General features: G+C 42.0%; 1 protein-coding gene across 3 annotated transcripts in view; it reads left to right on the top strand.

The window, feature by feature from the left end:
* Positions 1-13,325, top strand: part of adarb1b (adenosine deaminase RNA specific B1b) — a 132,343-nt gene that overhangs the window by 36,279 nt on the left and 82,739 nt on the right. For all 3 annotated transcript variants that reach the window (XM_078285958.1, XM_078285957.1, XM_078285959.1), the window contains one exon: positions 8,507-8,587. The gene's annotated coding sequence lies outside the window, so the exon portion shown is untranslated. The remainder of the gene's footprint in view (positions 1-8,506; positions 8,588-13,325) is intronic.

Raw genomic sequence — 13,325 nt, 5'->3', positions numbered from 1 at the left:
CTAATTCTGACCTCTCATGACTAATATTGTAATTTCCCTGTAGGTAATGGTTGGTATTTAGTGTGTGAATGCTAACTGCCTGTCAGGTCACTGAAGGACGATAAGCATGACCGCACTCATTTACACAACGATAAAAGTTAGCTTTCAGTACTTCTCAGCTGGCAAAACTCCACAGCCTTGGCGTCATTTTCCATATGCTGTTAACAGTGAACCAGTAACTGATTAGTGTTGTTTTATTTGTCCCATGCAAATGCACACACACATACACACACACACACACACACACACACACACACACACACAGATTTGTGCCCATAGTGAGACCATAGGGTCTTACTGTAGTGTTTATGATGGAGTCAGCCAAACGAGAGTGACCTCTTTTAATGCAACTGCTCTATTGAGTCCCTTTCTAATGAGTGGTTGTGACTCATAATCTATACTGTGTACTAAACCCTGAGGGCTAATTAGCCTGATGGTGTGTGTATACGTGTGTGTGTGTGTGTGTGTGTGTGTGTGTGTGTGTGTGTGTGTGTGTGTGTGTAGCCTTTGTCAGGCTGTGTTATGCGAAGTGACTCTCAGACATAATTGCCCTTGATGGGTTCGCAATTATTTGTTATGAAGTCTCTGTATTCCTCTCTGGCAACTAACATTTGGCCTTTTACAGTAATGTCAAGTGCTGCTCTTTAATATCACAGATTATCACTAGGTGTAAAGAATGGTTGTTATGCTGTTATTTCACTTTACTGTAGTAGTGCGACAGCAATAGCTGCTTCGGCAAAGATTGTGAAGTGCAAGAGGTGTCGGTCGGCTTATGTATTCCTATCATACAGTCACAAACTGACCAACCAAAAGGGCAGTCGGCATGCGGTGGGAAAGGTATTGTCTTCCTGTGATGAGGATATTTTGAGGCTGTGTATTAGCAAAAATATTTATCTTCAGCAGTTGACTTTTATATTTTGTACATCCCTTGAAATAGCTAGACAGCTCTCTCCTCTGTTTCGCCCGTGTCTTGTCATGTCTTGCCCGGGGAGCTTTTGATGGTGTGAAAGTGCATCACAACATCCTAGTATTTATTCCTGAAATGCCTGGCTGTCTCCATCCCCGATATCGCATATCAAAGCTCGCTTCCTCCACCATTCACGCTGCGACCGAAACCAATTTGGAGGGTACATGAGGACAGAGCGGGGAATGCTATTGATAATTGTAACATGAACTGTCCTGTCTCTGCCAATGTCATTACTGACAAAACATCTCTGAGGCAAACAATATGCCCGCTCAGAAGCACTACCTCAACTTATTACACCCCATGTTGTTTTGTACACGTGTTCTATGGGCTTTGTATTTATTTACACACCCACTCGTCTTTCACCGTTTGGCACTCATTAATTGGTGTCTACTTGTTATGTGTTCATGTGGCAGAGCTTTTCCATTCCATGATGCTACTGAATGCCTCTATTCTGTTCTATTCTGCTCTGTAAGGGGGCAATGGTAGCCTAAAGGTTCGAAAGCGAGCTGGGAGATAGCCGGTTTGAGTCTCAGGCATGGGAAAATCTGGACAGGTGAAGCGAATGGGCAATGCTCCCCTTCAGCAGCTACCGCCAAGGTGCCCTTGAGCGAGGCATTTAACAACCAACGGCTCCATTGGTGCTGCTCAGTGGCCAACAGTAGAAGATTTCAGTTGCACCGGGTGTGAATTTGATTTGATTCACTACTGTATTCATCTCCCAAGGGGGTGATTTCTCCTTTCACCCTCTGGTTGGTGCGCAGGGTCAGGCAGCTGCAGCAGCTGGAGGTTCAGTATCTTGCTCAAGGCTACTTCTGCAGGTATGGCTGCATGGAGGATTGAGCCCAGGCCCTCCGGTCGGCAATCCTGCTGCTCCAAAAATTAGAATGTGTCGAACTGTATGAATTTGAAGCAGAGCACTAGCGCTGCTGTGAAAGAGCCTGGATAAATAAAGTAAAATAAATTTTCCCATGAATTTCAACGATTCTGAATCGGAGCACTGCTGAAAAAGAGCAGACCTTCAGCAAACTTTCCCTGAAAAAATGGTTTTAAAAAAGAACTTTCCCACGTCTCTGAACTGCAGCAATGAGCAGCCTTTGACTCGTGGCTCTTCATATTATTGATTATTGCTTTCTTTTGGCGTTTAGTCAAGGATCAACTGAGACTGAACCCTCCTCCTTGTGGGGGTTGGGCTGAAATTTGGTGTTTCTTTTGCTGCACCAGAGCACTGGAAGAGTGTACGAGGCTGTCAACAGAGGTGTCAAAAGATGTTATTTATGAGCAAGCAAGAAAAGCGCAGGGGGAGGGGAAAAGCAGGAATGGGGTTAGAGACAGGGAAAGGAGGAAGAAATGGATAGGCAGTTGAGTCATTCCTACATTTGCCACTCTCTCTCTCTCTGTCTGTCACACATACACACATATAAAAAGCCGTGTACACACAAACACATATAGCTCATTTTCTATGTTTTCCATCCCTTTAATGTTAATTCTGAGTATTAATTTGCTTGGGGCTTGTGGAAGTTCATTCTGACTTCAGGAAGAAAGCTTGGCATACTGCTTTGTTTGATGATGAATCTCAATTTGATTAGAAATGATCTAATTTAATTCTAATGTTGCATCGGTATTGCATTTATATCACATTGTTTTGACATAACAAAGAACCTTTCATGACAGGTCCTCGTTTCAGAGGAAGGAGGCATTTATTGTGTCGTATTTCTTTCGAAACTATTTCCAGGGAGGGTTTGCTGAGCATGCATTGCTATTTTTCAGCACTGCCTCGTTTCACATTCATACAGTGACACACATTCACACCTGGGAGCTGCCCAGTATAACCACAGTCTCCTACTGTTGGCCACTGAGCAGCTCCACTGGAGTGATTAGAGGTTTCTCAAAGATAGCTTGGCATTAGCTCATTCACTCACTTTCCCCTCACCCAGATGCTGTCTGAAGGTTAGAGACACACACCGGCTTCCCCGGTATGAATCTTCCGTCACAGGCATTTGGCCCGAGTCGTTTTACCACTCGCCTTCCAGTCCCCTGATCTCAATTTTGAAAGTGAAGGCATTTTGGCAGCCAACACGCTCAATTAGCCATCAACTGTCATGCCAGCTGCACAATGCCACTGAAGCGTGAAAAGGTTTGTTGCAGTCATCTATCGCCATCAAAGCATCATCTGCCCTATCAGTTTTAGCCTCTGAAATGTGTCAGTTGTATTTCTGCCAGGGGAATTTTAAGGTAATAAGGTCACTCTCTTCAGTGCATCAAAATCTCAAGGTAGTTTGCAGTTTATTGATTGAGTCGTATTTGGGCTGGAAGATGTCGAATCCAATAGCATCATAATGAAAGATTTGAAGGCAGAGCAAACTGGAACAGAAAAATTGCCCAGAAGTGACAAGAAATGTGGTAATTGTAGGGCTAGTAGTAGTAATGAGAGTGGTCGTACCGTACTAATTACACAATGGGGAATTCCTTCATCAATGAAACGCCACAAATGATTAATTGTAGATGTCAGTGCTACTTGGAAGCCACACTGAACAAACGACAAGGAACAACCATTTGAACCACTTTGCAACAAGGGCGGCACCTCAACAGATCTGTCTACTACATTTAGTTTTTCCGGAAGGATATTTACCAATAAATATAGAATCTAAGTGTTATGTTGGCAAGTGGTAAACATGTTTAACCCTAGAAGTTATGAACTTGCCATTTCAAAGTGGTTTTTGAGATCTGTTATGAAAGGATCCGATATGTTTTGTGTCCCACAGGCCGGAAAACATAATGCAGGTCTGGCTGTACCATTTTTTTTTTTTTCTTTTACTCACCATGTCCCTACATTGCTTTTATTGACAATTGTTATCACAATGTAAGCCTGACCTCCTCCAAATCAGGCTTGATAATCTAATAACAATTGCAAAAAGATGTTTTTTTCTTGTGTGTCTGTGTGTCTCACAATCAAGACAATCACTTAACATGCTACGGTATTATGGGATGACAAAATTTCCATGCAAGTATGAATTGTAACCATGGTTTTTCATGCTTTCATCTTTTTACTCATACTCTTGACCTTTCTATCACCATTTTTCCCTGCGTCCTTTTTGAACGGGAAAGACTTATAAAATCTCTGCTGTCATTAAATATGAATGATGTTAGATACATAGGAATGAGATAATGCTACTTTTAGTGATTATTATTCCATGAAAAAGAGTCCGTCAGGAGACATAGAGTGTAACTGATTGTATTTTTATCAGTTTGGTCTGCAGACTTTTCTTTAAATATGCAAGATAAAACCTTCTTGAGATTGGTATCGTTGAATTTTTGCCAAGCTTAAAGAAAATCAACCTTTTACCCTGAATTAGCAATATGGATGTTTTGGGGTGGAAATTGTATAAAGACAATATATTTATTAGGTCTGGAGCACAACTCTCTTCTGCTCTCAGGATTGTTGTGACACAGCATTTTTGTGGTTGTCTGTACCAAGAGACACTATACGGCAAAACTGCTGACACAGCAGCCCTCAGCTCATTAGGACTGTGATGTCTTGATTGTCTCTGCTTGACCGGGTTATAAAGAGTCAGGCTATTACAACACACTCTGACCCGTGTCGAAAAGAGACATGGGAGGTGCTATCCAACCTTCTGTCTTGGTCACTTATTTTAATGAGACTTCGAGAACCCAATGATGAACTAATAGCGCGGTCCGCGTTGCTTCAGGCTAGTAATAGTATCTCTTGAATTGGGTAATTACTGAAAGAAGAAAAACAGAGCATTGTAGAGGTTTTTGCTTGTTGGTCATTTGAGGTCAAGAATCCAAGCAAACGTTGTGTCAGGCTCTGGAAACAGGGTTAATTGCATTTATGTGCTGAAAGGTTTTGGATGAGTTTATTGCAGGCTCCATTAACAACACTTGGCACTTGAACACCAGGTGTCACCAGGTTTCACAAACTAAGCGGCTTGAAGATGTGCAAAGCTCATTTAAGAATCAACAATCTAAGCATTTTTCTTCCTGATTCATTAACATTAAATAGCTTACTGGTTGTTGTCTCTAATTTATCAAGATTGGCATCTGCCAATGTGTTTGGCTGCCCATGTAGAGCTGCAGCTTTAGTGAGCAAGAATGCCGAGTCTGTGCAAAAATCACTGAATCAGTAAGTGCATTCGATAGGATTTGCAGATGCTGTGGTTTTCGTAGCAGACTTAGCACGGGTGAAAACGACTGTCAGCCTCAACCACATAATACATACTCCTTGCTATTACTGGGGGGCATGTCTGGGGTAAAACCAAGGTTATCCCCTTCCATTTTCAGCAAAATAATGCTGCTTGATGGTGTAAAAGAGAGATTTCACTTGCATTTTGTATGTTTTAGCATGCACATCTCCATAGAAGCATCAAAGCAGGCAACCTCCAAACTCAGGCCTTTTCCCTCAGCTCTCTGAATATGGATAATTACAAGGCAAGGCAGCGTAACGTAGGACCCTGGACACAGAAAGACATGTTACTTTGCCTTTTTGGAATATAGCAATCACTTAGTGGTGTTGACAGATTCCCTAAAGCAGCCAATAGTGATGGTTGAGTGTTCTTAATCTCCAGTAGATATAGCCTACTAGAGCTGAACAATTAATCAAAAAATTGGAAATTTGCAATTTCCAAATCGCAGAGGCTGCAATTAAGTGCTTAAGAGACAGGAGTTCTAAAAAAAATCAGGATAAGACAAGCAGACAATATCTTTCAGCCCTATAGCCTACTCACAAAAAATATTGTATCAGTGTGAAGGAATACTGTAGATAGACCACAAGATCATTTTAGCATAACTACTGTTAGAGTAACATGCAGCATGCACATAGAGTATGTCCTTACTCTGTCACACAGAGGACAGTCAGTCTGTATCCCAGCGTTGCTCTGGGGAACACGATGTTCACAGTTTCCACTGACCTGTGGAAAGGCAACATTTTCACTTTAAGTGTTAGGCCATCCTGTCCTCCTCGTCTATTGCATCACTTTGGTCAGTCCCGCTCTGGCTCTCCACGAGGTGACTCACGACAGCTGACAGCTGACAACTGACAACTGACCTTTGTAACCAGTCTTGCCCTCTTAGGACAGAAACCAACCAAAGCTCCCACAAGTAGCCGCTCCCATCCCAGTGCGAGCTTCTTGTCATCCTTTTGTCTGCCTCAGTTGCTGCATTCAGCTCACAGCCAGCCACACACCTCTGCGCCGAAAAGGGATGCTAACAAATGAAGTGATTTACAAAGCTGCTGCATGCCGCATTGGGTTTGCAAATGTGAGAACACTGTGTCAAGGACATTCCTCATTTACTCTCGTTTTGGATTCTTTGAATGGATTAAGACTTGCCTGCATGGGCCTTTTCTGGGCCATTCAGCAAAAAAATGTCAGTTTCATCAATATCAATGCTGAGAACTGTGGGCCAGCTACAGCTTGGATACATTACTGTAAATATGAAGAGCTAAAGTGTGGACCTGATATAAGGCATGTTCATTTGTGAGAATATTTGTAGCGTATAGATGCTTGCAGGCTTGTAAGCACTAGGAATAGCACATGTACATGTATGTATGTGTGTAGCATGGAGCTTCATGCAGGCCTGTAAGCACTAAAAAGAATGTATATGCATTTATATGCAGATACTCTTTCTTGTTGGAAAAGTGTTCATGAAATTAGGCTTATTCTCATGGACACTGCTGTGTTAGTGTGTGGGTGCCTGCTATTAAAATCTGTATTACTATGTATTTATTTAAATTTATAGCACAACCACGCCATTGTGTGTGCTTGCATGTGTGCAAATGCAGTATTTAACTTTCTTAGATAAGGATATATTGAATTATGGCATTGGTATAGAAACAGTATTGACTTATGTAGGTAATTTAACATGTTGCACCCCAGGCTAAAAGCGGTTAAATAGCTAGATCAAAAGTAAGATCAAAAGCTTTTTGTAGCTGGTCTTAGACTAGATTTTTACAGGGAAAGACATGCATGGATAGTAACAGACGCTGCATGTGACGTGGAAAAATATGGAAATTGAGGCTTACTTTGAGGAAGGTGACTCTGTTGTAAGAGAAATCCTCATGGCAGCTCAGAGAGGAGAAGAGCACCTTGGCAGATGTCTTGAATACAGATGATGGAGACACACACACACGCACGCACAGACACACGCGCACACACGCACACACACACACACGCACGCACGCACGCACACACGCACACACACACACACACACAGGAAGTTAGAAGATGCAATAGATGGAGTGTGTCTGTTTCCAACCAAGTTGCCCATATGCCCAAGCAGATACCATATGGTCTGCAACACTCACCCCACTAGCCTCTTTTGATGGGATGAACAAACTCACTTCAGTGTGGAGCTGCTTTGTTTGAATCTAAGCTGTACTGTTTCACTTAAAGTCTCTTTTTTATTTAGTTCTTTTTTTTATATTAGGGCCTGTGGCTTAATGCAAAGAAATGCACTTTTGTTTTTTGATTGGAGTTGTGTAATGCAGTGTTACATTTACAACCAAAGATTTCAAATGGATATTATGACCCTGGTACATGATTCTTCATCACTCACCTCATTTACCTCACCTCACACATACCTCATACACATGATGTCATCATCAAATGCTGCTAATGCCGTAGCGCCGTTGCAGTGCTTATGATGCCTGAACTTGTATCTTTTGCCCATTTCTCTGCTTGTCACTGCAGTAGAAGAGTTGGCTGGGTTGGGGAACAGGGCAAGTAACTTGATTGATTCATTTAGAAGCCTGCCACTCAAATTCAGTCAGTCGGTGCTAGCCCTTGCCAATGCAACCTCCGTTTTTGTTTTCAAGATACCCCGTTTTCTCCTTGTGCCTCTCATAATGCAATCACACCCGCTAATGCGATTGGACAATGGGACAGCATCTGCTCCCTTTTCCCACATCTCCTTGGGCATCCTGGCTGTTTACTGCCACTCTGTTTTAAGTGTTTGGTCATGGAAGCTGCTGTGTTGTGGTCTTGCTTTGTGGGTGCTGGTTGGAGTCACACGGCCAGGGGCAGGGTCACAGGGGCGTGGGCCAGTGGTTCCCTCTGATGGCGTGGTGATCTGTGAGCTCCTCCAGACCCTGTTTATTTTCAGTGCTACTTCAGGCTGATTCTCCAGCATCTCCATATGTCGTCTTAGTGTAACAAATCATATACGCTGTGTGTGATGCTGGTCAAGCAGTGTTTTGCCTGTACAGTTAAAAGCAGTGTTGACTGACTACAGAGGGTTTTATACTGAGTCACACGTAACCAGATTGCCATCACAAAAAAAATAATAAATACGCAAATATCTTGCACCATCTGTTGAATTTGAATGCTTTGCAAATGTGTTTCTAAAATCACATTTACTTTTGGGATATTAGCATGGTGATGCCATATGCGCCCGTGTAGAATACTGTATGTACTTTAAATGCCTTAAGCTTTGAAAATCCAGCCATAAATATGATATATACTGAATTTCTACCTTTTTTTCCTGCAGGCATGGTGTGTGGCAGCTTGCTTTAGGACTGCAAAGGATTGGAAAATAAAACCACCTCTTCCTTGACTGCGCAGTGGAACGGTGAGTTCAGAACAATGACATTTTAGGCATTTAGCTGGCGCTCTTATCCAGAGTGACTTACAATGAGGGCAACAGTCGAATTCCTAGATCACCAACATTTCAAACAAGCCAGTCGTAAGGAGAGCAATATTCCTGTGATGCAAGAATGATCATGAAAGAGGCAAGTGTCAGGAGAAGAGGTACAAATAGAAATAGCTGAGCAGAGAAGTACAAGGGATTTATTTGATTTTTTTTTTTAGGAGAGCAAACAGAAAAGGAAAAAACAGAAGAGGGTATATGATGCGGGGGATGGAGGGGGGCATAAGGTACTATATCCACCAGGCCTGATAGGCCAACACATAAAAAAATCACAACGGGACATTTTGACTACTGAATTGGTGAAATCCAGGTCAGCATCATTACTGCGTGTGTCTGTAGAAACTGACCTGTCTTGTTGATCGTGGAATGCATCTTTAAAATTTAGTCTCACTTTATCTGCCTACTTTATAATGCTGACAATCAGTGATTATGTTTCACATGCCATACATTTTCATTTGATCTTCTACTTATTAATATTGTATCAGTATGGCAGTATGGAGCTTTAATATGCAGCCTAGTGGTTTAGTTTTTGATAAGCTTTTACTAAATGGATTTGCCATGCAACATTGACTAGGTTTATACAATATTTACTATATTAAATGACCCTTTCACTCAATCAGAGTCACAGTTTCGCTCGTCTTAACTAAGTCTAAGTTGTGCTATCTGTTGGACGAAAATACAGCTATGCAAGTTGCTCTCAGGCAAAAATCACACATCTCCCACCAGTTGGACTCGTCATAACCACTTTAACAAATCTTTTATGCACACTTTCAATGACAATGAAAACGGAAGGTTTTGATTACTGATCAAAGCTTCTGTCTTTTCTGTGGTTGCCCAGATTATGTGGACAGGAGTATGAAAGATGTGCGATTGTTCATCCCTTTTTAAGAGTTGTTTTTTAAGATTTGTCAGACAGTGTGGGGTTTTGGGCTTGTTGGATTGCCTGTGTGCACATCAGTTTCCCTGAGAAGGTTGCTTTTTTTTATGTGCCGCCACCATGGTGCATGGTATGCAGGACATCATGTTGTCATGGTGGTGTCTGTGTGTGTGTGTGTGTGTGTATGTGTGTCTGCGTGTAGACACATTCTTGTCAACACAATGACTTGAGAACAATATGTGACAGAAACTTCATACCTACGCCGCAGGTTCCCCCTATAGAGCAGATGATCTCATTAGATTTTAGAGCACCTTACTGCAACATGAATACATTTCCATATTAATGAAAAAAACAAATTTTCCTGAAACTGTTGTAGCTCCTAAATGCTTTAAGGTAGAGTTCATATTAATACTACCCGGGTGTTTTGTGTAGACAAGTATGTTGACATAGAAATATTTGCTAATTAATGTGTTAAGTAATTAATTACATCATTAGCATAACTGGTTATGTTTAATATATCATGGTGATTATGGCGGAACATTAGGCAGCTCAAGTGCCTCTTGTTTTTGCTTGGCAGCAGTTCTGGGAAGCATCTACATTTTCTGATGTTGGGTAAGTGACTGAAGAATTTTGATAAGCTAATGTGAAACTGCACATCTGAACTGACTGTGGTAGTAAAGTTTAGAGGCCAGCTGATGGCCATGTTGATTACTGCAGACAGCATTGATTGACTACTTGTTATGTATTATGTAGCATCAGTGAGATAGCTCCCCATAGTGCTACAGTGGACGCATATGCAAGCTTTCTCTCTCTGTGGAAGAGTCATTTTCATGATGGTAATGTATAACTATAACAATGGATTGTATAATGTCTTTTGGTAATAAAAGTTTGCTGTTTTTATTTGCATATTTCATTATAAATATATGAAGGAGTTACCTTTATTCCATGTACTTGATGTTTGCAAGGAATCATGGTTAGTTTTACGGAGAGAAACTCCTTGGGATTGGCTGTTTGAGTTCATAGCAGTAGCTGAAGTCGAGATAGTGAAAACTTGTTTGGGATTTTGTGTATTTTGTGGATCGTTGGCACATTTGTCCCCTAACCACTTGAATATGGTAGCAATGTTGTGCTTGTTTTCTGTTAGATAAATATAGATAATAGATAAGTGTAGTCACTTCTCAAAAATGCATCATCTGGTTAGATTTACAAGACTGTAAACTAATGACATGTAACATATTTATACTCCAAACCCTTTACTGTCTCAATAAAGCATGTTGCTAAAACATTAGAGGGCTTTTCCGTTTCCATAACAGTCACAGAAAACACTAACAATTATTATTAGATTATTTGCCAAGACACTCACAGCCGACAGCTATTTAACTTGCACTAAGCTGAGCATACATGCCCCTTTTTAGCAAAGCCCTACTATTAACAACTCATTTGAAGTGCAGTGCTTTTTTGGTATATGTTTTTTTTACCTTACAGTGCTTGGTTCCCTGAGCACTAAAAACATGCTAAGCTTTCAGTGCAGACTTGCATGCGACTGTGTCCTTTGTTCCGTCACCAAAAAAAAAGCCAGCACGCTAAAGAGAGGTTTCCGGTGGAGGCGAAGTACACGGTGCACGCTTGGCAGCAGGACAAGCATTTCCTGGTTCCATTCTTCTTCCACAGAATCCAACCATCCCAACAATGAAAGCCATTAATATCTTACAGGCCAGACCAAATCAGCATCATACCTCAGATGGAGTCTGCTTACCACATGATACAGGCTCTGTAAAGCCTGGAGCTGCTCCAGTGACAATGATGTGACGGCCAAATGAGGGGTAACATTACCAATCGTTTCAGTAATGAAGAAGTGTCATTGTGCATGCGAGCCATAGATCATAAGCGGCGGTGTGCCTTACACAGGCACCTGACCCTAACCTGCGTCATCCCTAGGCTTCAGCTTTACATGGAAGTGGAAAACTTTTTGATTCATTCTCTCAGGTCTTTGAGGAGTACCATTCCTATTTCTGCTCAAGTTCAGCTATTTTTAGAATAGCTCAAATAGCCGGGGATCCTGGACTTTTCCTCTATCCCCTTTTTCTCTCTTTCCCTGTCTCTTTCTCTTACCTCCAACCCATTTGAAACCTAAAACCTTGGCTCTGTTGAGTAGGGATGATTCATTACAGGGCACGGTGATCAGCAATAGCCCAATTTCCATTTTAGGAGTTTTTGGTTTGTGTGTGTGTTTTTGTGCGCACATACTGTATGTCCCTATGTCTAGTCTTTTTGTGTCGAGATGAACCATTCACCTAAGAAAATATGTAAGATTGTCTTAAGATGAAAGATCGCATTCTTCTTCTTTGATTTTGTTTAGCATTTCAAACAGCTTAGAGCATTTGTTCTAACCTTGGAGAGCCAGGGAGGCCCAGAGACAGGTGGTGTTATTGACAAGAGGAGACATTTACCACCCTCCTTGCCCTCCTCTTAAATAGCCTCCATTTTCCCGCTGGGCGCTGGGAGGAAGGAACTGTCGCGTAGAGGAGCGGCGCTGCCTTGAGAAGAGTCTGATCACTCCAGGTTGCTGAGTGAGGGCTGAGCGCCCAGTGGCGTTCAGGTGACGGCACCAAGCTGTCTCTCTGAGGACTTTATCTGTTTATCGTTCCCAGGGTAAATGAGGTGTTGGGGAAAAAAAAAACACAACATAAAACAATGTTGGCAGCTCTGCCTCTGTCTCTCTCTCTCTCTCTCTCTCTCGCTCTCTCTCGCTGTCCCTCCACTCCTGTAGTGAGCAAAAGTAAATCACTCCTGCAGTGAACCAGATACCCTGATACACACACACACACACGCACACGCACATGCACACATAAACTTATATGCTTGCATTGTCAAACTGCAAAAAACCCTTTGCATACAGACATGCACACTGAGCCTCCTGCTAAATTCCATTAGCTGTGATGCCCACATCCAAGTCTTGGTGTTGGTGTGTGTGTGAATGTGTGTGTGTGTGTGTGTGTGTGTGTGTGTGTGTGTGTGTGTGTATACGGTGGTCACACTCCTGATGCCTGATGTTTTTGGGAACACAACCCGTGGCGTCCTGCTCTCCTGCGTCCTGTTTCTCTCACACCTCCATTACTGTAATTAGCATTTAGTGCAGCGTCGGCAGGATGGCCAACACTCACCCAGCCAAAGTGTTCGGCACTGCTGCTGTAGAGTAGTGAGGCTGGCACTGACATACACTCAGGCTTCTTGCACGTTTATATCATTTTAAAATTTAAAAGTGTTAAGAGTCCCCATTAAACTCAATAATCACCTGTGTGATAAAGTCATGTTAAGAAAAACTGCAATACATGTGTCATGAGCAGGGGCTTCTCACCATTTTGCACCGACATTCAACCTTCACACAGGGAGAAATCCATTGCAGAAGAGGTAGAGATACCAATTAATGCACAGTAGCCTCATTAGTGCATAATGCAATGCAGCCCCATGATGTGTTGCGTTTTGCGTAAGGGCGCTCTCGTCTTTTCTCACATGGAGTAAAGTTAGCTTGATATTGGATATTGGGTGGATATTTGTTTTTTCACCTTCAGTAACCTTCAATAATAAAACAGTAAAAGAACCTTAATGAATTCATTTGTGGTTAGATTAGACAGCTTTATTAATCCCCAGTGGGGAAACTCATTTGCCACCAAATCAACTCATACAGACAACAAACAATATAGACATTGCATTCACAGTACACAACAAATAAATAACACCATAAAAAGCCATTTGAGACACGATTAACAGCTGTAAGGTGCT

This window comes from Centroberyx gerrardi, chromosome 10 (assembly GCF_048128805.1).
Source record: "Centroberyx gerrardi isolate f3 chromosome 10, fCenGer3.hap1.cur.20231027, whole genome shotgun sequence".
NCBI classification, from domain to species: Eukaryota; Metazoa; Chordata; class Actinopteri; order Beryciformes; family Berycidae; genus Centroberyx; species Centroberyx gerrardi.
Note: the sequence above shows the minus strand (reverse complement) of the source record. Positions and strands in the feature narration are given on the sequence as shown.